This window comes from Jaculus jaculus, chromosome 4 (genome assembly GCF_020740685.1).
Source record: "Jaculus jaculus isolate mJacJac1 chromosome 4, mJacJac1.mat.Y.cur, whole genome shotgun sequence".
In the NCBI taxonomy this organism is placed as follows: domain Eukaryota; kingdom Metazoa; phylum Chordata; class Mammalia; order Rodentia; family Dipodidae; genus Jaculus; species Jaculus jaculus.
This window is the reverse complement of record NC_059105.1, coordinates 164255080-164282367: the sequence shown is the minus strand read 5'-3', so window position 1 is coordinate 164282367 and position 27288 is coordinate 164255080. Positions and strand designations below refer to the sequence as shown.

At 41.1% G+C, this 27288-nt stretch overlaps 1 protein-coding gene across 1 annotated transcript in view; it reads right to left on the bottom strand.

Moving 5' to 3' along the window:
• The window catches only part of LOC101603243 (limbic system associated membrane protein), a 2270239-nt gene that overhangs the window by 2000961 nt on the left and 241990 nt on the right, over positions 1-27288 (bottom strand). The gene's annotated exons all lie outside the window — the stretch shown is intronic.

Here is a 27288-nt window from a genome sequence, read left to right as displayed (position 1 = left end):
ACCACCATGACCCAGTGGCATTCTCTCTCTCTCTCCATATATATATATGGAGAGATATATAAATATATATTTATATTTACTTTTTTATTTATTTGAGAGAGGAGAAAGCAGACAGGGAGAATGTGCATGCCATGGCCTCCAGCCACTGCAAACAAACTCCAGACACATGTGTCCCCTATGCATCTAGCTTATGGCTTCTGCGGGTCCTGGGTAATTGAACCTGGGTCCTTAGGCTTCACAGGCAAACACCTTTACTGCTAAGCCATTTCCTGATCCCTGTGGTGGTCTTTTTTGTTTCAATTATTTATATACTTAAGGAATGACACATTGCCTGATATACATATAAGACTCAGCAGTTTTAGTGTAGAATATGTGATATTCAAGTCACAAAAACAAAGATATAATTGTAAAATACTGTTGTGAAACTTTGAAAAAAAACTCATCAAAGGTACCAAGACTGGATGATCCTGGTGATTACATCTAAGGGAAGGCAGTTGGGGGGGGGGAGTATCAGGTAAAGCTGTTAATTTCCGTCCCTCAACTTGGCCTTCCAGTGCCAGGCAGCAACCAGACTGCAGTGAGACTTCTGAAATAAAAACAGAACTCTAAAAGGAAGGCATAGGTAGGTTTTATGTAAGACGAAGTCCTATTGTACCACCGTCACCCTTTCCTGCTCTGGGTAGCTCTTCCTGACTTCTCCATCCATAGTTTAGGCAGTCTACCTTACTACCATGGCACGTCACTCCCATCTCTAACACTGTACTGGTCAGTTACGTGCCATTCCCAGTTTTTATTTCACTAGCCTTCTGAAGATAGGAGTTTTTGTTTTAATTCATGTTTTGATTCAATAAATGCAATAAATTGGTGTGTAAAATACAATGTTTCTGACAACTTAAGTAACAGTAAATGATAGGAGAGGAACAGACATGTGAATAAGCTTGGTGTGCAACATACAATCACCAATACAGGCATTGTTCTATATTCACGTATCACCTTGACTTTACAGCCAGGCAACACAGACCCTCAGAGGTACACAGAAATCATGAAGGAAAGAGATGGTTAATTTACACTAAGAAGCTTGGGGCTCCTCCATCCCTCCCTTCCTTCCTTCCTTCCTTCCTTCCTTCCTTCCTACTTACCTTTTTCTCTCCCAACTCATCCCTTACCCTCCCTTTCCTCACCTTCATTTCGTCTTCCTGTCTTTTTGTTTCTATTTAATTTTTCTGCATCAAAGTTCTGTATTACTTTAATTTTAAAATAGAGAGGATTCACATGCATGTGCTTCTAAAGGTCTGGTCCCATTGTTTTATAAGAGAAGAGGGAAGCTCAAAGAAAGGAAGCAAGTAGTCAGTGACAACAGCCAGCTTCACTCAGGTCTCCCGAATCCATCTCTTCACCATATCAAGCTGCTACAGCTTTGTAATCTACATCCCAACATGCAATAAAACAAACATCAATGGTAATGATAACACTAATATTGCCGAGCCTTCTGAAACATTCTAAACCACGTCAGTTAATTGTACAAATCTCTCTGGTTCTGCATCTTCCCGCAGGAGTTTAGGGGTTTTAACATTTCCAAGAATAGAATAAATCCAGGATAATAAAGATGTGGCAGAAAAACAAACACGGTGCTTAGGGGGTTAGGAAACCAGATTGAACAGAGTAAAGGCTATGCTGAAGACAATGCATAATTGGTAAATCACTATGACAAGCCTGGCGCTTCTCCCCATCTGTGTCTGTTGGCATGGCTCCTCACACCGCCTCTCTGAGTTATCTGAGAAGGTCTACAATGCACTCCATTATCCTTGCACTTGTAGAGTCAAAGGCACGCTGCTGTGTATACCTGGGGTTGGGGCCAGGGTTCCCAGCACTGGCGTGGGAACTGTAAAGAACCGAGACTCTGTGCCATCATTGTGATGCCAGTTATAGGAGTAAGTCTGCATCCGAGTTTGAAGCAGGGGTAGTACCTATGACTAGGGGTGTTTGGAGGTATGCAGGGCCTCTGGCTACCACACAGTGATGGGCGGCTTCTACTGATATATAAAAACTAAGAATACCCGATACCTTGCAATGTGGAGGACTTTCTCGCATGACTACAAACTGGCCTTCCAGAGAAACCAAGATCCCTCGTCTTGAGAATTGCTGATCGTTAATTTCTGAGAGAAATCTAATTTTTTTTTTTCAATTCAGACAATAAAGGACAGTTTAGAAGCCTAGGCCAAGCTTCCAGTGTGGGAGAATTCCTAGGAGTTGTATTTTGAGTACAGGGAGATGATGAATTCTACAGATATACTGGTTCTTACTGGTGTGGGCGAGCGTATTATGAATGGTTGGAGTAAGTAACTTTACTCCTTACTCGTCAGAAGACTATTCAAGATACAAAAGTCTTCGTAGTAGTAGTATGGAAATTCTGATGAGTCAGTCATTAAAGACAGCAGGGATATGAATAATCATTTTCAAAACACGGTGGAAACGTACAAGTAGAGCATACCTAAGTGCACAGTGCAGCTCCCACTTACCATGGATTAACCCAGTGAAAATGAAGACCCCAGCACCTGAGCCAAGTTTAGCCCTGCCCCACATTCACCCAGCACATACTCCTGAGGCGCATGCTGCATGCGGACAGATTCACTAGCAAACGGTGCTGTCCCCCTCCAATCTTCACAGCCTAACACTAGTCCCTCTCAAATCTCTTTGTCTCTTTGTACCATATCCTGCCCCCCAACCTAACTTCCCTATATATCCTACCACAATTTTCAAATTCATTGTTTAGTAAATACATAAACAGGTTTTTGTTTTTTTTTTTTGCAATCCAGAAAGCACTTATTAGGCAACCTCCTGTTCATGGATTCTGTGTGAGATAGATTATAGTAAATCATTCATCATCATCCACTTACTGACTTCCTATGCTTTTTGAGATCCTATACACTAAACAGGAAGAGATATAAAAGCAAGTAAAGCTGGCAGGTAACCTATCCTCAAAGGGTTCACACTCCAGTAGAGAAACATATTCTGTGAAGAATAAACAGTGAGCAGAGTTTTCGGCTTCTTCTAGCCCCTACTCTCTACATAAAAAAGACCCTGGTCTTCTGAGCATCCCATTCCCTCGGGGTTATGCCGCCCATTCAGAACTAACTGTATGTTGCACTGAACTGATCTGTAACTTTAGTGTGTTTCCATCTCTTGTCTACTTAGACATGTGGTGGTCCCCTGGACTGTGCAAGAGACAGTCTTTATATTTTTATGATTCGCAGAGAGAGACACTCAAAGAACTACGGCTGCAGATGATCAGCTCCATGCCACCTAATGACTTTGTGGCTTGATTGGAACAAAGTGAGAAAGGTGGGGTGAAGGTTAAGACAGGTGAGAGTCAGCAGAGACTCCCACTGCGGCTGAACTTAGAAATCATCACAGCCACCGTGCGATTCGAGCGTCTGACGTAGCACCTCGCGCTCAATAGGTACTAAATAAATAATTTGTGAGCTTAGTTGATGTGAGATTCAGTATTTCAGTGTTGATTTCCAGGAAGAAAGGAAGATAAAAAATGCTTCTGGTAAATATGTCACTTTCAATGGGGAAATCTGTAATTTTCTCCTCGAAAGGAGGCTCTCTAATAATCGAGGTCACAGGACCTCCACCATCTTGCCCTAAATTGACCCCTTTTAATGCTATAGCAAAGGATTAATTAGACATATCTTTTGTAAAACCACTGAAACCTAATGCCTTTACTCAGAGCTTTCACACAGCTGGCATTGTCCTGGTGATTTCCAGTCAAGGCTGGGATATGGCTTTACTTTTCCCTGGTCCATATGCATTCAGCTACTTATTTATATGACTCGTTACTCTTGTGTCAGTTTCTTAATCAGAAGAATAGCTAAACGTGTTTAGGTCTAGAGAGATGGCTTAGCAGTTAAGGCGCTTGCCTGCAAAGCCTGAGAACTCACGTTCAAATCCCCAGGCCCCATAATAGCCTGACGCACAGTGATGCAAGAGTGCCACGTCACGCATGCGCACAAGTAGGTGCATGCATGCGGAGTTCGTGTGCAGCAGTTGAAAGGCCCTGGCATGCCCATTCTCTCTCACTCTCATTTTCTCAAAGTAAATAATAAAGAGCTTGCCTAACCAGGACTCATATTTTTATTTTTCACAGGGCTCAGCATAGGAGCGAGCAGATACTGAATAAACACTCAAGTTTCTCATTGCTGGTAAAAAAAAAAAAAAAAAAAAAAAAAAAAAAAAAAAAAAAAAAAAAAAAAACACCCAATCAAGAGCAGTTTGTGGGAGGAAAGGATTTATTTTGGCTTACATACCACAGGGGGAGTTCAATGGTGGCAGCAGGAATGACGGCATGAGCAGAGAGCAGACGTCACCTCATGGCCAACATCAGGTGGACACTAGCAGCAGGAGAGTATGACAAATACTAACAAGGGAAAGCTGACCATAACACAGATAAGACCAATCCCAACAATAAACTGCCTCCAGGAGGCCTCCATTCCCAAATTGCCATCGGCTGGAGACCCAAACATTCAGAACGCATAGTTCATAGGGGACAACTGAATCAAACCATCACATGCTGCCCCTGGTCCCCATAAACTGATAACAATTCATGATGTAAGATACAATGCATTCAGTCCAACTTTAAAAGTCCCCATAGTTTTTATAAATACCAGTGATGGGGCTGGAGAGATGGCTTAGAGGTTAAGCGCTTGCCTGTGAAGCCTAAGGACCCCGGTTCGAGGCTTGGTTCCCCAGGTCTCACATTAGCCAGATGCACAAGGGGGCGCACACATCTGGAGTTCATCTGGAGTTCGTTTGCAGAGGCTGGAAGCCCTGGCGCACCCATTCTCTCTCTCCCTCTATCTGTCTTTCTCTCTGTGTCTGTCGCTCTCAAATAAATAAATAAAAAATTTTAAAAAAAATACCAGTGATGGTCATACATCCCCTTCATCCATGGTCTTTTAACTGAGTCAACACACACACACACACACACACACACACACACACACACACACACACACACACAAAGGCACGGAATAAACATGCACACTGCTAAAGATGGCAGTGGGCATAGCAAAGAAATATTTGGCCAGTACAGGATTTAAAACAACAGGGCAGACCTCAAACTCTGGAGTCCCAAGTATGACAACTCTAACCAGTGACAGTCTCCAAGTTTGATAATTCTAACCAGTGATAAGTCTCTGGAGTTCAAGCTCCATCCCTCCAACTAGGCTACTCACAGTCCCCGAAAACTTCATCCTTGGCAGCCATCTCATAGTTCTGGCATCTCCAATGAGCCTCCACTGCAAACCACAGTCCACCCAAATGGCTCCATGGGGCCAACCCACAAGTAATCAACAAGCCTGCTTCACACTGCCCATGGCCATTTCCCAAATACAAAACTCTGTTGCAAATCCAATGATTCTCTCTTTCCTGAATTTTTTATATGCCATAGTACCAGGTGGGCAGCCAATTTGTGAATCCGGGGGGGGAAATAAAGCATACTTTGAAAAACAGAACACTACGTCAGCATTCAGGCCCCTTCAAAGAGTCTGCATTCTTTCTGTTTTCCCAATGCAGATCAGCTGGCCCAATCTCAATAACTGTAATCTCTCAAACAATTGCTGCTGAAAGGGCAGCAGTTTCTGCCCAAAGATTTCCTTTTGTTTCTTCCCATGCCATATTCTTCTGCTCACACCAGTCCATTTCTGTGCAAATGCAACCCTTTCACACAAACTTCTTCTAGCCCAGTCCAGGCAATGCTCTTCCTCACCCTCATAAACCAAACCTCGTGGTTCACAGTTCTTACTGCATTCGGGTCTTTCATCCCTGACCAGAATGGTCCATCAAGCTGTACTTAAAGCACTTCCAAGTGTCTCTCTTAGGCTGAGGTTTCAAATTCCTTCACATTCCTTCCTCAAATCAGTACCAATTGACCAAAGCCACATAGTCTCATTTCTAGCACCAACAATCCGACTTCTCAGTACCAAACGTTGTAGTAAGCTCCTCATTGCTGGCAAAAAAGCATCCAAACAAGAGCTGCTTGTGGAAGGAAAGAGTTTATTTTGGCTTATAGACTCCAGTGGAAGCTCCATGATGGCAGAGGAAATGATGGCATGAGCAGAGGGTGAACATCATCTCCTGGCCAAAATCAGGCAGGTAGAAAACAACAGGAGAGTGTTCCAAACACTGGCAAGGGGCGGGGGGAACTGGCTATAACACGTATCAGCCTGCCCCAACAATGTACTACCTCCATGAGGCTTCAATTCCCAAATTGCCACCAGCTGAGGCTCTCAGCATTCAGAACACCTAAGTTGACGGGGACACATGAATCAAACCTCCACACTCAATAAACAGTGGTTAAATGTGTAAATGATGCGAGACTGTATTTTAAGATCCAAGTACTTCACTCGTAATTCAGCTAGCTGCCTCTGTAATGTGAATTCTTAGTTTTCTTTTAGGGTCTTCTGTAAGCAGCACCAATCTCAGAATAATTGGTCTTTGGACATTTTGCCATTCTGCTCTTCAAATTCCATTAATAGTCTGCCAATCTCAACATACACATCTTCTCCTTGATCCATTGTCAGGGTAGTGGGGGATTGTTACCACAGAGACTCCACTCTCTTTTCAGAGTAGGAGTTCATTAAACAGAATTTGGAAAAGTAGAAGGCGGAACTGTTTTTAGTTAACCGCACATTGTGACATGTTTCTCTGTATGAAAAGGACACACGAACCCCGGGCGTGGTGACGCACGCCTTTAATCCCAGAACTCGGGAGGCAGGGATAGGAGGATCACTGTGAGGTGGAGGCCACCCTGAGACTACATAGTGAATTCCAGGTCAGCCTGGGCTAGAGAGAGACCCTACCTTGAATAAAGAAAAAAATAAATAAATAAAAGGGAGATACATCATGCTTGACTTTAATAAAGTCAGAGTCTTGCTTAACTGTCCGTCCCAACCTGTTCAGGACTTCTGAAGCCTGATACATAAAGAGCCCAATATTCCTAAATTAGGATCTTAGACTTCCTAGTCTCACAAGCCACTATCCAGGTCTTTCTGTTCCCCACCCATCCTTTCTCTTAACCAAGTCTCCGTAGTAGGTGAACAGTTCAAGAGAGAGGCCCCGGGCTTGAGAGAGATGTAGCAGGTACTGAGTCATCTGTAATACATCCCAAGGAGCTGTTCTGTGAGCACACATACATTTAAATATTTGAAATCCATCTTTTAAAATGAATATCAAAATGACAAATAATGCAAGTCAGAGAAAAAAAAAATGCCCCAATGTTTCCCTATCTCCCTTTTCTCATTATGGAGATAAATCCCAGATGATGATTCTCCAGACTGCAGAAGGGCTGGGAGAAATGGTAGCAATCACCACCACAGTGACAGGAGGGATGCCTGCAGAAAAAAAAAAAAAAAACATTCTGCCTGGAAGCTCAAGGCTGCCACTTCTGCCCACTGCCTGAAAACTCAAAGACCCACGCCCCTCGCCAGCCCGGCCCATACCCCTGCCCCCAGGAGGACAAGGTGTCCCTATGCTGCCTCAGGTCCTGGAGGGTTGGGTGGGGCCTGGAGAGGCTGTTTACTTTGGGTTTTCTCCACTGATAGCTTGAACTTCAAGGGATTTGGAAGTTTGATTCGGATTAGTGTTTCCAAGCAAGGCTGATTCTCACAGCCTTATCCAGTGCACTTATGTATGTAAAACTACATGGGGAGTTTTAGGAAAATAAGCTCCCTGGGGAGGCTCCCAGCCTCACTGCCAGAAAACAGTGCAGGAGCCAGCCAGCCAGAGGAAATGCCAGCTCTAATGAATCTTTCACTGGTTATGACCAGAATCTCAAAACACAGAAGGCTGTGAAAAGGAGAAGTATGGGCCAATTGGGCCCTGGAGAGTTTATGAGACCAGGCTCATAAGGGGAAAAAATTTAAAAAAAAATTTAAAAAACCAAAAACAACACATGGATGATCTTGCTTCTTCCCCAGACCTCCAGAATGTAGGAAGATGCAAAAATTACCGATTCTGACCCAGATGCAGGAGCCACTTGCTTGCTTTTCTGCTGAGGTATACAGTGGCTAGAACTATGGTGGCCCAGGACTGGACAGTACCCAGCCAAGTAGCTGCAATGTTATTTCAAATGCAGGTTTGTGTGTTGTCTCTGAGAAGCACTGTGAGAAGTCCAGATGAAATGAACACGCTCCCATTGAGTGCAACATTTGCATAAATCACTGTCCAGTGCATTCATTCCTAGTGACAGATTAATTCCTTTCTCAGGTTTTGCTTAAGCGTGTACCACGGAATGCTAATACTGTTCCAGAGAGAGAGAGAGAGAGAGAAAGAGAGAGCCTTATCTAGAGAGGGGAAGTAGGGATGGGAATACCGAAGGCAGGGACTCACCAATGTCTCTCTCAGCACAGTTGAAAACTGGGATGACAGGGTGTTAAATGGGGAGGGAGGAGCAGAGGGGTCCCAATTTTCCTCAGCAGAGGCAGCTCATATGAAAATTCTGTTGTGAGATGTAGACGGTGGGAACATCAGGTCCTCAAGATGTGCCTCTGCTCACTGGAAAGGTACAGGATGCAGAGTGACACCAATACTTATTCTGGCTGCTCAGCTTGAGTTCATTCTCATTGTTTTCCCCTTGGGCAGAGGAGGGGCCTTTCTTGGAAAGGAAGATGAGGCATATGACTGGATGCAACTTAGTGTTAAAGATGTAAACAAGATTATTGCCCACAAGGATGCCCTTGCAAACAGCTAAGAAATATACTGTGCTATAGAAATGTAATCTGGGAAAGAAGGAGGGAAGGGAGATCATGTTCCCTCCCAGGACTTGCCCCCCCACCACCTGCCTGCCCCATGATTCTGAGCCTATACCTGAAAAACGACTATGATGGTATTTGCAGTTTATGAAGTCTTCTGGCAGAGGTGTCAGGCATAGAGAACCCACTTGTCACTCCAGTAGTTCCTGGCATTTGCTAACCACGATGAGGAAGGAGGGTAAAGGGATTACAGAATTTAGCATCTCACCAGTATGGCAGCTGGTGAGGGGCTGAGATTTAGCTGTCACTTTGAAGAAAGCTCCATTTCATTTCGCGATTGATTAGGAAGGAATGAACGTTAAACTAGGTGGGCCAGGCTGGCCTGCTACCAGGGCCTCAGGAAAACATCACAGGTCTTCTCAGTGTACAGACAAGTTTCAGCTGCCAGTTCCCAGGATCAACTCATTTCACCTCTGGATGCGAAGAGGAACTCAGCACATCTGGTGAGGTTCAAAGCTATGAAGAAACTGTGAAAGGGGCCTTGTGTCTCTGTGAGTTTCCACAGGCTCGTTCACAACCCTGGGTCTGTGACGTGACCCTCTGCAGAACTTTTCCTGGGCTTCGACACTTGACATGTAGGTATGCTCCATTGTTACCCACCTAAACCTCATCCCCTGACAGCCACCTGCTGCTCACAGTGGGTGGGGAAACTCCACCTTCTGTGCTTTCACCGTTGCTCCTTTCCCTGCTATGTATTTTTCCAAATATTTTATTTTCATTTATTCTTTTACACACACACACACACAGAGAGAGAGAGAGAGAGAGAGAGAGAATGGGCATACCAGTGCTTCTAGCTACTGCATACAAGCTTCAGATGCATGCACCACCATGTGCATCAGGGTTTTGGGGAATAGAACCTGGGTCCTTAGGCTTTGTAGGGAAGAGTCTTAATCACTAAGCCATCTCACCAACCCCCCCCCTTCCCATTATGCTTTCTTTTGCACAAGATGATAAATCAGTCCGGGATATGATCAAAGTTGCATTACAGATTCAACATGCTTTATGAGAATCTCCTGTGTGTCTTGCACAGAGGACTCACATAAATCTTTAGGAAATAAAAATGAACTATTTTTAAGGCTTGCTCCCTGTAATCTGGTTGAAATATTTCCAGAGACACATGAGAAAATCCAGTCACATTTCAGTAGGGCATAGGACTTTAATTCTCTGTGTGTGCATTTGTTAATTTGGTTCTTTGATCAATGTAAAATATGTTACATCAGCTAAAATAAAACACAATGGAAGTTGTCAATCTTTCCATTCAACTTTTTTTTTTGTTTCTTTGATTTTTAGTAACAAGTACTAAGAAAAGTCTGGGGAAAACATGATTAAATAGTCAGAGAATACACAGGGGGGCAGAGGCAAATTGTTGATGAGAAGTAGTAGAGGCATCTTGGTATTTTGCTTCTTCTGTTAATGACTAGTGCAAGATTAACCTTTGGTTTAATTTTCCATAGAATTTATGGAGTCGGAAGTGAATAATCTAATATAATTGGTGGAAAGTGTGACGGACACAGAACCACTTTTTTTCACATCTCTGGTATGTGAGCATGTGGGTAGGCCTGCTCACATACAAGTGGATGCACATGTGTGTGTATGGGTGTGTGTAGATGGGTGTGTGGGGTGTGTGAATGTGGAAGCCAGAGGTCAGCATTTGGTGTCTCAATCACTTTTTTGATTTTATTGAGGCAGAAACTCTCAGTGGAGCCCAGAGTTTACAAACGCAGCAAGCTTAGTTAGTCATCTTACCCCAGTGATTTCTCATCTCCACCTAGTAGCGGGATTGCTGGGAGACACCACAACCCACTTAGAATTTATCTGGGTGCTAGATGACTGAAGTCTGGCACTCACGACCACACAGCAAACTCTTTCCCCACCAAGCCATCTCCTGGTCGCCAACACAGAACTATTAATCCTGGAAATAGACATCTACTGCTTTATCTTGTCTATGCATTTGCTATTCACTGTGCTTTCATTCTTGAAACAGGAATCTTTCATTGAACAGGTCTTTTCTTCATATTCAACTTTTAGGCAAAACAAATATATCATAGTAAAAAGAAAAATCAGTGTCAGAGATTTAATCAATAGCTTAACTTTCAAATATGGCTTACATTGGTAAAAATTCAACTCAACCCATGCCGTTTTCTCCATGAAAATCCAAAGTGAGAAATTTGCTATTCAGCATGAAACTCATCAATATCTTCAATGCTTAACATGAATCATTGCATTATGTGTCATCTATTTAGGCAGAAAAAGTGACAAATTACCGAAAATATTTTTTATACTCATGGCAAAAATGAAAGAGACTCTTTATGTTCAGTTAATTAGCAAGTCTAATTCTCTAGCCATATTACTCTCAGAATCTTTTATATCAATAAGCTGACTCATTCATTCATTCCCTCACCAAGTTTTCTGTTTGCCAAGAAAAGAGTAAACCACCATACGTTTTCTAGTCCCAGACTACCTACAGACTGGTAAGAAAGTATTACAAAGATTATTATCAAGATAACAATGTGATTTAAGATAATTCTGCTCAAACTTCAGTGTCAAAAACTGAATGATTCGTCTATCCCAGTTCCATGTTGAAACCTAAATCCTGTATATGATGGTGATATGTAGTGAAAAGTTTGGGAGATAATTCATCCATAATGAGAAAATCATTGTGTACAGGATTAATGTCCTTATAAGAATAGACATGGGGTCTGAGGATATGGCTTAGTGGTTAAGGCATTTGCCTGCAAGGCCTAAGGAACCTGGTTCAATTCCCTAGGACCCATGTAAGCCAGACGCACAGGGGATGCATGTGTCTAGAGTTTGTTTTCAGAGACTGGAGGCCCTGGCATGCCCATTATCTCTTTTTCTATGCCTCTTCATTTCTCTTTCTCTCTTTCTCTCTCATAAATAAAGAAATGCAACACTGAAAAAATAATAAAAGAATTAAAGAATAGACATGGGGGGAAAAATGGATTGTTTTCTCCTTGCTGCTATGTGAGAATGAAAAGATAGTCAGTTGCAAGCCAGGATGTGAGTCCTCACTAGATATCAGATCTGCTAGGGATTTTTCCCTGGACTTCCCTTCCCAGTTTCCAGAAGCATGAGAAACACATATGTGTTATTTAAGCCACTGAGTCAAAGCACAAAAGACAGCAACTGTGGAACACAAGAACTCCAAAGAATTCTAGCAAGGTAGCATGGAAAAGAACTTCTCAGTTAAATAAGACAGAAACAGCAGCCATTCCAGTTAGAGAGCTCCAAATATGCCAAGGATAGAACCATATGATTGCAGACATTTTCAGGAACAACAAGAACAAAATCATTGTGTAGAGTTGGAGTATACAGAGTAAAGCAGGTGGAGTGTGGGGTTGAGGCAGCAGGAGTGTAAAGACCAGATCTTTATGGCCCCTTTAGGTTGTAAATTTAACTCATAAATGTTATTCTAGGGCTCAACATTTATTTTAATAAAAGGTTATTCAGTATAAAAGGTTTCCTGTTTTACTATCATGACTTCTTTTTGTCTCCTCTAATTTCCCTTTTTACTTTTCTTTTTCCTTTTTTTTAAGGTAGGGACTCACTCTAGAACAGGCTGACCATCTGGAATTCACTCTGTATTTTCAGGGTGGCCTGGAACTCACCATGATCCTCCTACCTCTGCCTCCCGAGTGCTGGGATTAAAGGTACCACGCCTGGTGGCTCTTTTCTGTCTTTCTTGAATCCTGCTCCACTGATGTACCCATAGAATTTAGAGTTAGAGCACATGACTCATCTTTCAAATGCAGATTATATTTATTACTCTTTAACCGAGTCAAGTTTTATCTTCTATGGTATTTTATATCCATGTCCACAGTAGACTCGGGTGTTATTAAATTGAGTTAGCAGCTTCTGTCCCCAGCAGTCATACTCATGCTAAAGGGGAGACATGTCACCTGAGGCATATATGAATTCCAGCATAAGAATGAAGACTGAGTTGTGTCTGGGTTACTGCTAGTTGGTACCATTCCCCATTGCTGGTTTGGTTGTCTCTCTCTGCTTGATCTGTGTGAAGGGTACAGCTGCTTTTTCCACCATCAACGGAACTTACCTGGGACCTGTAAGTTTCAATAACATCACAATCCTGCCATAAACTGTGCCTTGTTTGCAAGTTCATCCTAGCAATCTGGAATTGACTACAATAGGAATTGTTACCCAGAAGTGGGGTTGTGGCTGCAGTGAATCTGACCATATGGGTTTTTGGTCTTTTGGAACTTTTGTGCTAGAAAAACTGGACATAACTTGGTACATGCAACTGAAGACAAATTCCAGAGCCACAAGCCAAGTTTTATGGACTTCTGGTGAGAGACTGAAAATGCTAATTGTAGACAGAATGGTATTTGGAGGCTTGGTTCATGAGCTTTCAAAGGGGAAGGAAAGATAGCAGAGAACTTTGTTGGAACTGGGATACTGGCATAAGGGCTGGCTGTGTTCTTCTGCCCAAGCTCTAAGATTTGATCAAAGTTGAATTTGAAAGCAATTTCTTGTGCTCTGTGGAAGATATGGAACTGAGAGGTTTAAGACTAGAAATTGGAGAAATTGAAAAAAAAATTAAAACTAATGGCACTGAGACTGGTTGCTGAAGCTGCTGTAGTTAAGGAGATATTACCATTATGAAGATTGGCTCAACTGCTTTTCATTAAAACAATGAATGAAAAGGATGCCTGAAGTGGAAAGACTGAGTGGTAAAAATACAAACTCATTTGTACAGGAGGAACCAACATTTGAAGATCAAGATTTACTTCATCCCTGAATTAACAACATGGCTATGTCCTGCACACCTGGCATTGGCTTTGCAAGTGTAAACTGTGTAGAGCAGATCATGAAGTGCACACAGTTTCAGGAGCCACTGCTGAGACATAGCATATGAGGCAGGTTGTGATGACCCTAACCAAAGGAGAATGAAACCATTGGAAGATGAACCATCATTTGCATGGAGACTCAAAGATGTTTTATGATCAACTAAAATATACCAACCCTTTTGAAAATTTTCCATGATAAGAGGTAAACCACCTCTCTGCTTCCAGAGTTAACTCTAAAAGACATTGTCTTTAAATTTTCTTCCCTCAACAAACTACTGTAGAAGGCTGAGATTAGTTGCTTTTGTTTAAAGGATAATTTTAAAGGGCAGACTGTGTAAACCATTCTTAACATTGAAATAGGAATGCCAATCCTAGTTAATGTCATTTAATTATCAAAATATATTTTTAATTTTTTATTATTATTATTTTATCAGAGACAGAGAGAGAATTGACATGCCAGGGCATCAAGCCACTGTAATCAAACTCCAGAAAGGTGCACTATCTTGGGTGCATGTGCAACCTTGTGCACTTGCATCAAAGTGATAGGCTGGTTTATGTAAGACCTGGAGAGTCAAACTTGGGTCTTTAGGCTTCGCAGGCAAGTACCTTAACCCAAGAAGCCAGCTCGTCAGCATGAAATATATATATTTATTAGTTAACTAATACATCTTTAAAAATAACTATGTAAGGTCCTCTATGCTGACTGTATCACTGAATGGTTCTTGCATTCTCCATAAGAATAAATACTAATGTTAAACAGTGCAGGTTGAATCTCACTCCACACTAGGAGATAGGGTTGGTTACCAATGCCTGTCTCTGAAGGTGGTGCCACACGTTTCTGCTACAGATTGAGTTCAGTGACCCCCATACTCCATGGTCAACTGAAGAAACACAGAAGAACATTACAGTTGCTTGTTTCTGGTCGAATTGGGGCTAAAGAGGGACATTTTGTGAATGATGGAAGTCATGCTTGCAGTGAACAAGCTAATAATGCTAAGCTCAGCATCCCAATGTTAACTAGAGGCCAAACCACATTCCTATAAATTTATCCACTGCAGTTAGTGAGTGTGTATTCCAATCTATTGTATACCAGTCTTTGTATTCTGTGGAATGCAAAGAAGTTGTACAATACCAAGGCGCACAATACCAAGTCAAGCACTGCTACCTTCCTCCTCAACATAGTCCATCTTAATTCACTGCTCTTTGGTCTAGTAAGTCCTTTAGATAAGGTCAGGTTCTAACTATTTGCTGTGTGTTTTCCCACTAGTACTTCTCAAAGCTGAACCACATGCTGATCTCCCTGAGTAACTTCCACACTCCTTCTCTCTAAACACAGCTCTTCTGGAAACACTGTTAGAATGTCACATTATCTGTGCCAATTACCAATCTCATTTCAGTAGTTTCATAAATGGTGAGTATATGAGTCCCTCCTTTGAGACCACAAACCTTCGTGAAATCAACTCTTCATGTTTTGGCATAGACAAATGCAAAGTGAGTCACTTCACACTAGATGAAACTATGGCATACACCTTCATTTGCTCACAATTAAATGCTAAATTTCTGAAGGAAATCTGCTCCTTTATTATCTAAATCAAAATGAAACAAGGGTAGACATATTTTCTAACACCCTCAGAGATAGAAGATTGGCTACAGTTCTCTGTCTAATAAATACCCCAAGAAAGTAATACAAATTAATCAAAATGGAATAAGCAAAACTTATGTCACAAGTCTTAGTTACAATTTGAAGTAGATATATTTTGAAGATCTCTTCAATTTACATAAGTGATTTACTAATTTTGAGGTTGTTAAGATGGACCAGTTTTCTTAGTAAGATCCAAAAAGAAGTAAATGCAAAGAGAGAGAATAATTTTAAACAGTATCATTTATTTTTGCTCTGGATCCCAGGCCTACCTACCTAAGCAATCCCACAGCGTTTTCTTGTACAGATGCTCCCATCTTTGCTTGAGAAAAGACACATGACAGTGGAATCAGACTCTGATAATTCAACAGATTACCTGTAATTGGTACATTGAATTTGTGGGTATTTCTCTTTCATTTAATTAGGAAACATGTATAAATCATTATTTATCACTAGAGAAACAAACAAAATGATAAATTCTATAGGAAGTTTGTTTCACCAAAACTTTGCACATTGTTTACATATGTTGAAATATCATATACTACCCAATAAATACCTATAGTTAGTGTTTTTAATATATTGATTTTGATATATAATCAATTTAAATACAATAAAAACACATAAACAAGATAATAGAATGGAGCCCACTTGACATGTATTTAAAATCTACTCATACTTTTTATTTGCAAAATTATGAAGCCAACTCCTAACTCTGGCCTTAATTTATAAGGCATTCTGACTGGCAAAAACATGTAGTAACCTAGCAAAAATGAGAAGTTGAGAACGTGCTTTAAGATGCCTGCCTCAAAGAATTTCCTGCTCTAATGCCAACTTCTTAATCTAAAACATCTTGAACCATGACAACTGTGATTGGAATCAAAGTAACAAAGATGATCCTAGCATTACAATACAGAGGCAATTAATTAGGTAGGCCTTGAGAAAACTGGCCTTCTCCCCATCCACAGAGTATGTTTGTATTCAGTTTTGGACAGCATCAGTTCTCTAAAGATGCATCTACAAGTAGCTTCTATGCCGTCAACAGAAACATGTTAGATTTAAATTAACTGAGAACAAGCTGAAAGGCTGGAGCACAGGAAGGCAAAATGAGGATGGAATTAAAAGGACCAAAAGAGAGAAGTCATATCCATCCATTCCTAGTAGTAGGGGAGGATGGGAAAAGACCAATATATTCTAGAAACAGCTAGTCTACTTCTCCTTTGTTATGCTTTGAACTGTCTGTATCCTGGAGCAAAAGGTAGAAGGCTTGGTGTGACGGCTGTCTGGTCATAATGCACTTTAATTTACAGGATGTGAGACCACACTATTAACACTGAAATTACAGAATTAACAGCCAGACTCTTCCTGTGATGATGCAAAGTGAAAGCTCTTTAGCAGTTCCCACAAATGCCAGAGCCACTGCAGTTTGGTCAGAAGCAAGATTGCCAGTGATTCCATTCCAGGTCACATTGTGGTTATGTTCAGAGGATGGCTGTGAACCCAAAAGGTCACAATTTCCCCACCAAGGTGATGAAAAGTAATTGATGTCTACCACTAAACAGTGTCTGTATTCTCTCCAACTTGACTGTAAATCACTGGATGAAAATGCTTACTTGGAAGTATCTTTGGTGTTTAGAAAAAAATAAAAAAGTAAGAAAGGAAGGAAGGAAAAACTTGCCAGCATTATGTATTCATCCATCTATTTATTCATGCCAAAAATTTACTAGTATCTTTAAATGTCCATACTGGTTGATTGGTGCAAATAAAAGTTTTTGAGGGTTTGGAAAACATTTTTTCATGCCAAAGACTTCTTGATTTATATACGCATGTCAATTTATACTCATTGACCTACCCAATCCCAAGCCTATTTGGGAAGCTAGTTAATAAGTGAATCAGCCTATACTTCCGTGACAGGTAAGAAAACCTCTAATCAAGAGAAAATGGGTAGTATTTTTGACTGGCAGCCTCCAGAGAAGTAAGCGTCTGAGATGTGTGTTGAGATGCAGAACTGCAAAGAGAACAACATCTCTTCAGCCTGGGTATCATTATGTACATGGCACACAAAAGGCTCAAAACAGAGGTTATGCAAAACAAGTTGGTATCAATGCTCAGTTTGGAGAAAGATTTCTCTAAGCCTGCTTTCTTTTTTGTAAAGTAGGGATAACAGAACCTTGAGTGACAGATTGCTAGGTAGGGAAAGGGGAAATTTCAAAAGTATGTCATAAAATATTAAAACAGGTTTATATTTCACTGATAGCATTTTCTGACATCAGAGGAAAGTTGGTTTGTTGTTGTTGTTGTTGTTGTTGTGTTTTTTTTCTTAATCACACACCCTAACAGTAATAACAGCATTTCAAGAAATTTCCAATTAGATTAAGGTTAAACCATGGCATGGGCTTCAAAGTATTCAGGATCAGGGGCTGAGGGGACAAACCAGTGGCACAGCACGAGCTTAGAATGGGTGAGGTGCAGGGTACAGTGGGTAGTGCCAAAAAACAACAAACAACAGCAAAGGCTTCAACATCCAGAACATTTTTACGTAAACACACATAAAACATATTAGAATATTTTCAATAGAAAGATGTAGCTGGGTATTTCTCCTAGGGAAACTACAAATAAAAATGTGACATAGATAAAGGTAAGTGGATCTCTGGACCATTGTGTCAACCTTGACAAGCCTGTTTACTTTGTAGGGAGAATACAAGCTCGTTTGTTATGAGCGTCTTTTCTAAGAGCCAGGGAGTGCCAACTGAAGCCTTACAGTAAGCACACGCTTGGAAAAAAAAAAAAAACGACATGTTTGTTCCTACTCTCCGCTAGGAAAACTGAGGCCTGTAAAAATTCAACACTCATATATCCAACTACTAATTACAAGTATGAAAAAAGACTTGATACCAGATGTGTCCATCTGTAAAGTCTGTTCTTCTCTATGTAGCTGGAAACTTCCCTCATGCTCAGGCTACAAAAGATGAATTTGCACTGGAAGGGAGATGGCTCACTTTTAAATGGCCCTGGTCCTTCAGGCTCTTGTGGGATTTGGGGGTACTTTGCTATAAGATTTAATTTTCTCTTTAATTTATGTTATTATTTTCTCTCATTCATTATATACTATACATCTTCCTTATTTTTTCTACACTATTTTTTTCTTGCCTTGCAATTTTTAATACATAAAAGTAAAAATCACAACCTTTAATAAATAAATGTGAAAATTTCTACATGATAGTTTGTTAGTAAAAACAATGATTCCTTTTAGAGTACTTTCAGCAACTAAATGAGGAATTATAAGACTCTAATTTAGAATAACTATCCTCAGTATGATTAGAAATGACTGCTACTTTCCAGTCTCCTAGGAAATTAGACCAGCTCGACATCTGTAGAACAATGATGGCCCAAATCCATCCATCCACCAGCGATTTAATGTACATGACAATCAACAAATGCTTCACCTATTTTAGAAACAAAATTACCAGAGCTATCCTGACACTGTAGCATTTTAGGCACAATTTAAAACTCAGAACTAAGTAGCCACACCGTAGGGATGGCTCAGCAGGTAAGATGCTTGCTTGCAAAGCCTAATGGCCCAGGTTTGATTCCCCAGTACCCACGTAAAGCCAGATGCACAAAATGATGTATGCATCTGGAGTTCATTTGCAGTGATTAGAGACCTTGGCATGGCCATTCTCCCTCCCCTCTTGCAAATAAATTAATAAATTAAAGATACAAAATAACTGAATAAAGCCGGGTATGGTGGCACATGCCTTTAATCCCAGCATTTGCAATTGAGAGGCAGAGGTAGGAGGATCACCATAGTTCGAGGCCACCCTGAGCCTAAACATTGAATTCCAGGACAGCCTGAGCTAGAGTGAAACTCTACCTTGAAAAACAAACAAACAAAAAAAAAAAAAAAGAAAGAAAGAAAGAAAGAAAGAAAGAAAGAAAGAAAGAAAGAAAGAGAAAAGAAAACAAAACAAAACTGAATAGTCCCTGATCCAAAGTCCAGTTCCGCCACTTGCTGAATGTGTGAATGTCAACAAGTTCTGAGAACCTAACCCTTCCTTATCATCCTCATTTTCAGTTATCTGATAGTGCCTTTATCTACCTTTCCTCACTCTACAGCAACAAAGTGATTGCAATGAACCAGTTTGAAGTGATAAGACAGAGGTTCCAGTTCTCAGTGTGGGAAGAAGATACCAACACACACACACACACACACACACACACACACACACACACACACACACTTATATTATGGTAGTAATATTCAACCTAAAACTGGAGGAGCAGAAAACATGACCTCACAATAAACATGTATTGTGGTGTCACTTAATACCACACCCCAGGATCACATAGAGTAAAGGGGGAAAAAGTCCCTGAGCCATAGTAAGATGAGGGGTGTGCTCATGGAAGAGCTTTGTAGTTCATGCTGGGGAGTGTGGATTTTGTTCTAAGTGTATTTATCGGGCAGCCATTCGTTGGCTTAAAGCAGATGTGGACAGAGATGGAGGAAGGAGTGGAGGAGCTTTGATAGTTTTAAACTTATTATCTGATTTTTTCCCCCTGATTTTCACATCACCATCTCTTCCTCCCTGTATTAGCCTACAATTTTCTCTCTCACTTGACTTTTGAATGCCATAAATCTTTTACTCAGTAAAACAAGATGGAGGATGCTCTAACAATAATATGTGTGTGTGTGTTTGTGTGTGTGTGTGTGTGTTTGTTGGGGAGGTAAAATAAGCAAAGTAAAATGGACTTCATTAACTCAGCATCCTTAAAATATGGTTTTCCTTATCTATAAAATTAAGGAAAAGGAGAAGCCAGCTATGGTAGTGTACACCCTTAATCCCAACAGTCATGAGACAGAGGTAGGAGGAACATTGAGTTTTAGGCCAGCCAGGGACTATAGAATTCCAGATAAGCCTGGACTGGAGTGAGACTCTACTTTGAATTAAAAATAAATAAATAAATAAATAAATATAAGGAAAAGTATGTAAAGATGGCTCTTAATGTTGTTCTGGTATAGGGCTCAACTCAATAAATATGATGCTATGAATTAAGTGTAACAAAACTGTAGTCTCTAAGATCGCAGAAAGGCATCCAGTACCCTGCTAGATGCTCAAGAGAAATTTGATGAGTAATCCTGTCCAGACCATAGGCAAAAGGATAGGTTATACAGAAAATGCTTCAAATAGGTGTTCAAAGATAAGATTAGCTGAATGTGGTCTACAAGACCAGCATACTTCTTAGTTTTATATCACTTGACCAATGTGAAGACGCTTAGGCAGAAAACTCTAGTTAGAAACAGTGTTTATCCATCTGTAATGGGGCTATAGGGGTACAGGAGAAGTCCTTGAACCCCAAGCCCTGAATTTGTGTCTGTTTTTGTTTTAAACCAAAGAATTAGCTAAAGGAGACTGAGAAGGGCAATTATTAAACTATTACATTTTATTGAGGGCTATACTAGGAACAAGAAGGGCCCATGGACTGGGGAAAGGAAAAACAGATACACCCATATGGCCCCAGAATCCATGTAGGAGGACAATGAGCATGAGCCTGAAATATAAAAGGAGATTTAGAGGAGAAAGAGAGCTTCTGCCATGTGGAGGGCAGGAGGGGATAGACAGCCCCCGTGGGCGTAGGATGGGGAGGCTTAGCAGGAACCTGGAAGTTCAGGAGAGCTGAAGAGCCAGCAAAAAGAGAGACAGGCCCACCTGGTCAGCTCCATTTGTAACTTCATTGTGGCAGGTCTTGCATTCAGCTCAGGTGAGCCAGAGTGAGGGTAGATGGGTCTCGGCTAACGCAAGGAGAAGCGAGCCGTGAAGCTGTTTTGGGCCTGAGCTTAACCAACCACAATGCTTGGCAAGATCAAATTCAAATATTTTATTTTTATTTATTTATTTGACAAAGAAAGGGGAGAGAGAGAGGGAGAGAATGCGTGTGCTGGGGCCTCCAGCCATTGCAAACAAATTCTAGATGCATGCACCACCTTGTGCATCTGGCTTACCTGGGTTCTGGGGAACCGAACCTGGGTCCTTAGGCTTTGCAGGAAAACGCCTTAACTGCTAAGCCATCAAATTTAAATTCTAGGAAAGGGAAACTCCCTTCCAGAAGGATCTCAGGTTGTTTATGGAGGAAAAAAATAGGTGTAGGTAACTCATTTTGGCAAGAGACAAGAAACAAGGTGAGGAGAGATCCTTCTCTGATCCCTAGTGAAGCAGAGATGGTAAGGGCAGATTTAAGGACGTTCTGACTGTTTATTTCCCAGGGCCCATTCACCTTAAGCTACCTGACAAAGCTACATGACACCCTCTCACATCTATATAACCTGATACTCCTATTGCTTTGACAAATTGCATTGCCTGTCTTCCCCATGAAGGTGTATAGCTACACATAAGATAGGGCATCCAGCACAGGAGGCAGGGGTATTCTGAAGAATCTTAGATATGGAGGATTACTTCCTCAGAACAAAATTCACTCTATCGTCTTTTCTTTTAATGTTTATATTCATTTTTATTTATTTATGACAGAAAGAGAAAGGGAGAGAGAGAGAGAGAGAATGGGCCTACCAGTGCCTCTAGCCACTGCAAATGAACTTTAGATGCATGTGCCACCTTGTGCACGTGGCTTACAGAGGTTCTGGGGAATTAAACCTGGGTCCTTAGACATTATAGGCAAGTGCCTTAACTGCTTAGCCATCCCTCCAGCCCCATTTTATCATCTGTGAAGAAGACTGCTTCAGACATATTGTGTTGCTTTAGACAGGCTCCAAAACTTTTCCTAATTATCCAATTATGCTGCTGGTTTAATGGACAATGAATCAAGTTCACCCACCCAAAGACATCTTTGAAACTCATGAACTAAAACATACATTTCTCTGCAATGTTCAATGTATATTCCAGGAGAAGTTTATTTCTTGAAAGTCAAGACAGCTTATATGCACTGGCCCATTCCCCTCCCTTCTGTTGTCTGTTATCAAAGCTAGAGATTACTATCCTGTTCAAAGGCATGATAAAACAAATCTAATAAGGATAAGAAATATCCTCATTGCTTGCAAATTTTCTGAGATAACACTACCTTATGAGATATTAGTGGGGCTCCAAGAAATCACTTCATGTTAACAAATGTTATTTTAGGGATGATGACACGAAAACATTTTACAATTTCCTCAGATAGTACACCAGAGGAAAATTTGTATGCAGTTTCCACGTGAAGCGCACATGATTGAAACTTCCTGGGAAAGTCATTGGTGCTGTTAGCGATGCTAAATGCTCATTCTAGGCTCTGGGCTCAGCCGTCAGGATTCTCTAAGGAAAACCATTCTGCATGAGGATTATAATTCAGCTTTGCAAATGACTTCTTCCTTGAGAATGAGATATGTGTGTTGATAACAGCAGTAAAGAGTGGAGCAAACATAAACAGTCGGAAATGATTTTGTATTTCATCGTCAAACAATGTTTATAAAACGCTAAGCACCGTTTTCTGACTTCCAGATTTCTGATGCCAAAACCAGACCTTAATTAAGGGGCAAACATACTAGATCAAAGGATCATAGACTTTTTCATCAAGAATATATAAAAAGCAGTATAACTTGAATGCTTTCACGTGATCTACTGTTTGTTTAGGGAGCTGAAATATTTCCTAGTGGCAAAGACTTCAGGTGTCATGTAAGCCCAGCCTTAGGTAGCATATGATACTAGAAGTGAACAAGATTACATTGAAAATTGCATAGTTGGGTAACATGGTAGACTACTACATGCCCCTGTGTGATACAATGAAGAACGAGGGTCAAAAAAAAAAAAAAAATCCAGAAATCCAGAGACCACTAAGAGCCCATTACTGAAGTAGACTTAAAATGAACCCAACATGGAATTTCATGAAAGAGGGGTCAGAAAGATTGCTAGAGCTACAAGCTGGGACATTAGGCACAGAGACATTGCCTCTTCCCTGTAACTGACAGCTGCCCCCACAATGCATCACCCACAATCCCCATGGGGTTGACCTACATCCCCAGCAAGGAGGGTCCCCTGGGGGAGGAGGGAGCAGGGATGAGAGAAAGGATGGTACCAACATACGGTGTTTATACCCTGAGTATGTCCATAACTCATAAAAAAGATAGTTGTTTTTCCAAACAGAAAGAAAAGATCAACTTCACAAAGGCAGGGATAACATACCTGAAAATGTACAGGAAAAAGAAAGGCAATGCATGGGATGTAATCCAGTCCCAAAACAGCTCTGGCTATAGAACTTCGAGAAGCGGAAATGGAAGCAGACGGGGCTTCATCTAAAATGTAATCTGGGTGGGCCTTGGGGAGAAGAGAGACCAGTGCTCCAACCCTGAGGATCCATGACACTGTGCACCTGGGGTCTAGTCGTGGGCTCTGGTTAAGATGGGATTCGTCTAGTGGATGGGTTACCAGCAAATAGGAACCCTGTTTGCTCGGGTCATGTGACACAAACAGCAGCAGCCAGGTGCTGTCTTATAAAGGAATCTTTTGTTTAGGTCTAAGGTACCATGCCAGAAATGGTGGCTCAGAATTTTAACCCCAGCATTCAGGAGGCTGATGTAGGAGAATCACCTGGACTACAGAGAGAGTTTCAGGTCATCCTCGACTAGAGTGAGATTTGCGTGGAAACAAACCATAGGCTACGCTACCATGGAAACGTGAGGACCACTGCAAGTAAGGGAGTCCAAATTCAGCCCATCTTGAGTGGCACTGCCATGAAGGAAATGTTGAGAGTAGTAAGGTTACAAATTGAGAAGCCTAAGGGCACCAGCAGCAGGAGGCTGAGTCTGAGGGAGTAAAATGAGTAAAAAATGATAGTCCTACCTTCAGTAAACAGACCCTTTTCACCTGAAATGACCCTGCAATTTATGGCCTGGAGACAAAAGAGGGCAGCCTGTGAAGCCTGCTATTCCCTGCTGTAGAATCTGAGTACTCTGAAGTTTCTGTGGTCTAGCTGATATCCACAGCTGTATCCCTTCAGAAAGATGATTAATACTTAGGAAGTCTTGAAAACATGAGGGGAGGTGTTTGAGAGATAGATAGATAGATAGATAGATAGATAGATAGATGATAGATAGATAGATAGATAGATGGATGGATGGATGGATGGATGGATGGATGGACGGATGGACAGACAGACAGACAGATAGACAGATACAGACACAGATTTTAGTTTTTTTTAAATTTAATTTATTAGTTTTCTTTTCAGTAAATACAGGCAGTTTGATACCATTATTTAGGCTCATCTGTGATCTACCCCCTCCCATTAGACCCTCCTTGTTAATGAAAATGGGTCGTGCATTGTGGAGTTAGCCCCCAATTATTGGTATGATAAATGTCTCTGCATATCATGACCCAACATGTGACTCTGACAGTTTTGTTGTTGCTTTCTAAACTTCCAAAACACTTGGGAGATTCACCACTCCCAGCAAGAGAGTGAGCATGCTCTTGGAAGCTTTGGAGGGTGAAAGAAACTGCTGATCTCATAGAGTATAAAATAAAAATGTGTCCAGCAAAGGCCTCTGGGACACAAACAAGACGATGAAGAATGAAGACACCTGTGACAGACGCTGGTCACTTTTCAACACGAACACAACACCAGCATACACCGCAATAGCGCAAACGCTCACAGGACACTTCTTCCCTTCTGGTCCCAAGCATATAACTGGCAGTTTCCAACTTTCTAAAACACAGTAAACATCTGCTCAAAATTTTACCTTTTAAATTTTTGTTTCTTTTCCTTATACTATTTTTTGTAGGTGTGGGTCTTGTGCATCCCTGCTTTTGCTTTTAGTAGCATATTTTATTTATCATATTTTAAAGTTAATGTTTCACTTTTTCCCTTCCATAATTCTGTCTCCTGCGGCCACCTCTAACAGGCTCTTTCCATCAAGAGAAAGGAACAGGACCATCATTATGTCAGATGCCAGGAAACCTCCTCTTTTTTGACCCTCTTTGCTGATAAAAGCATGAGTAATGACCAGCTTCCTGAGGGTCCTGTATATCTATCTAAGAATTCAAACAGAGAAACAGTTAGGGAAGACCCTAACCACTGTGGATTACCGTGGAAGGATCACTGATGATTACCATGAAAAGAACCTCATAAAGGTTTTGTTTAGTTTTAGTTTTTTGTTTGCTTTTTGTATTTTTGAGGTAGGGTCTCATTCTAGCTTAGGCTGACCTGGAATTCACTATGTGTTCTTAGAGTGGCCTCAAACTCACAGCAATTCTCCTATCTCTGCCTCCCAAGGGCTGGAATTAAAGATATGTGCCACCACACTCAGCTTTTGTGATGGTTTTGTTGGTTTGTTTGTTTATTTTTATTTATTTGAGAGCAACAGAGAGAGAAAGAGGCAGAGAGAGAGAGAGAGAGGGAGAGACTGTGAATAAACTCCAGATGCATGTGCCCCCTTATGCATCTGGCTAACATGGGTTCTGGGGAATCAAGCCTTGAACCGGAGTCCTTAGGCTTCACAGGCAAGCGCTTAACTGCTAAGCCGTATCTCCAACCCACTGTGAAGGTCTTAAGGAGAGATTTGCCTGTGGTAGTACTTAAACTGAACATCCAGAATATGGAGAAGTGATTCAGCTAGAGTGACCAGCACACAAACAAAGAAACACAGACATGCTTGTTTCTGATGGAGACTGGACTGGCTAGGGACAATCAGTAGAAGTTCACTGATTTTAAGTGCTTGTGGCTCTCTGAAGCTTGATTTCCTTGCAATTAATGGGATTCCCCTTTTGTCCCTTGTCACAAGTCCAAAATTGCCACAGCTTATATGATATGACTATTTTTCAGTCCACTTCTGACATGGACTAATGTACCTCCATGCACTAAACTGGGAAGAACCATGCTAACGAGTGTTGAGCCCCACTAGTTAAACAGAGGTTCAGCAGAAGGCCCTGGCAGTGTCCACCCTGAGACAAAGCATAATGATGTTCCAGGTATCCCATGAGCCTCGGAGTCACAGACAGCTATGTCTGCCAGAAGCTCTTTGCATCTCCCTCTACAGAGTTCCTTACTGTAGGAGAATTTCAACACTTGAACAGCTCAAGTTGGGAGAGGATGGGGTAAGAAAGCAGCAGCAGCTGCTCCACTAGAGGGAGCTTCTGGCAGTACAAAGAGAGAGAGAGAGAGAGGAAAAAAAAAAAAAAAAAAGAAGAACCCTTTGTGAATAATCCAACCAGGCCCGCAGGAGTCAGGTAAATCAAACTTCCCTTCAGCGAAAGGACATGTGGCCTGCCACCAAGGTTGTCTTTTTAAAAAGGTTTTATTTAAAATTGCAAGAATATAAAGATAGATAGATAGATAGATAGATAGATAGATAGATAGATAGATAGATGATAGAGAAAGAGAGAGAGAGAATGGGTGCACCAAAGCCTGTAGCCACTGCAAATAAAATCCTGATGCATGTACCACTGTGCACTGGGCTTTATGTGGATACTGGGAAATCAAACCCAGGTTGTTAGGCTTTGTCAGGCAAGGGCCTGAACCGCTCAGCCATCTTTCCAGCCCCCAACCTTGTGATCAGACATATCCTACCAAATGTATGTCTCAAGAACAGAATATGAATCCAACCTAGTATTAGTTAACTTTTTTACAAAGGGAAAAATACCAGACTAATACTATCATCAGATAGGCATAGACCTTGTAATTTATTGGCAACACCTACCCAATACCATATAAAGTAACAAGCTGGTTTTTGGTTTTCTTCTTATTTCTAGATTTAATGTTAGGTCATGTATTTAAACTTTATTTAAATATAGATTTGAAAAAAAAAAAAAGAGTGCTATCTCAGGTAAATACCTAAGTGATCCACCTCAAGGCCTTAGAGAAATATAAACAAGCCAAACCTCAAAACAGTATACTACAAGAATTGTAAAAACCAGAGCAGAAAATAATAAAATATATAATAATAAAATATATGTTCATACAAAAATAATATACTCCACCAAAGAATTTTTTTCCTTGTAAAAGTCCACATAAACACATTTGACAGACCTTGAGACTA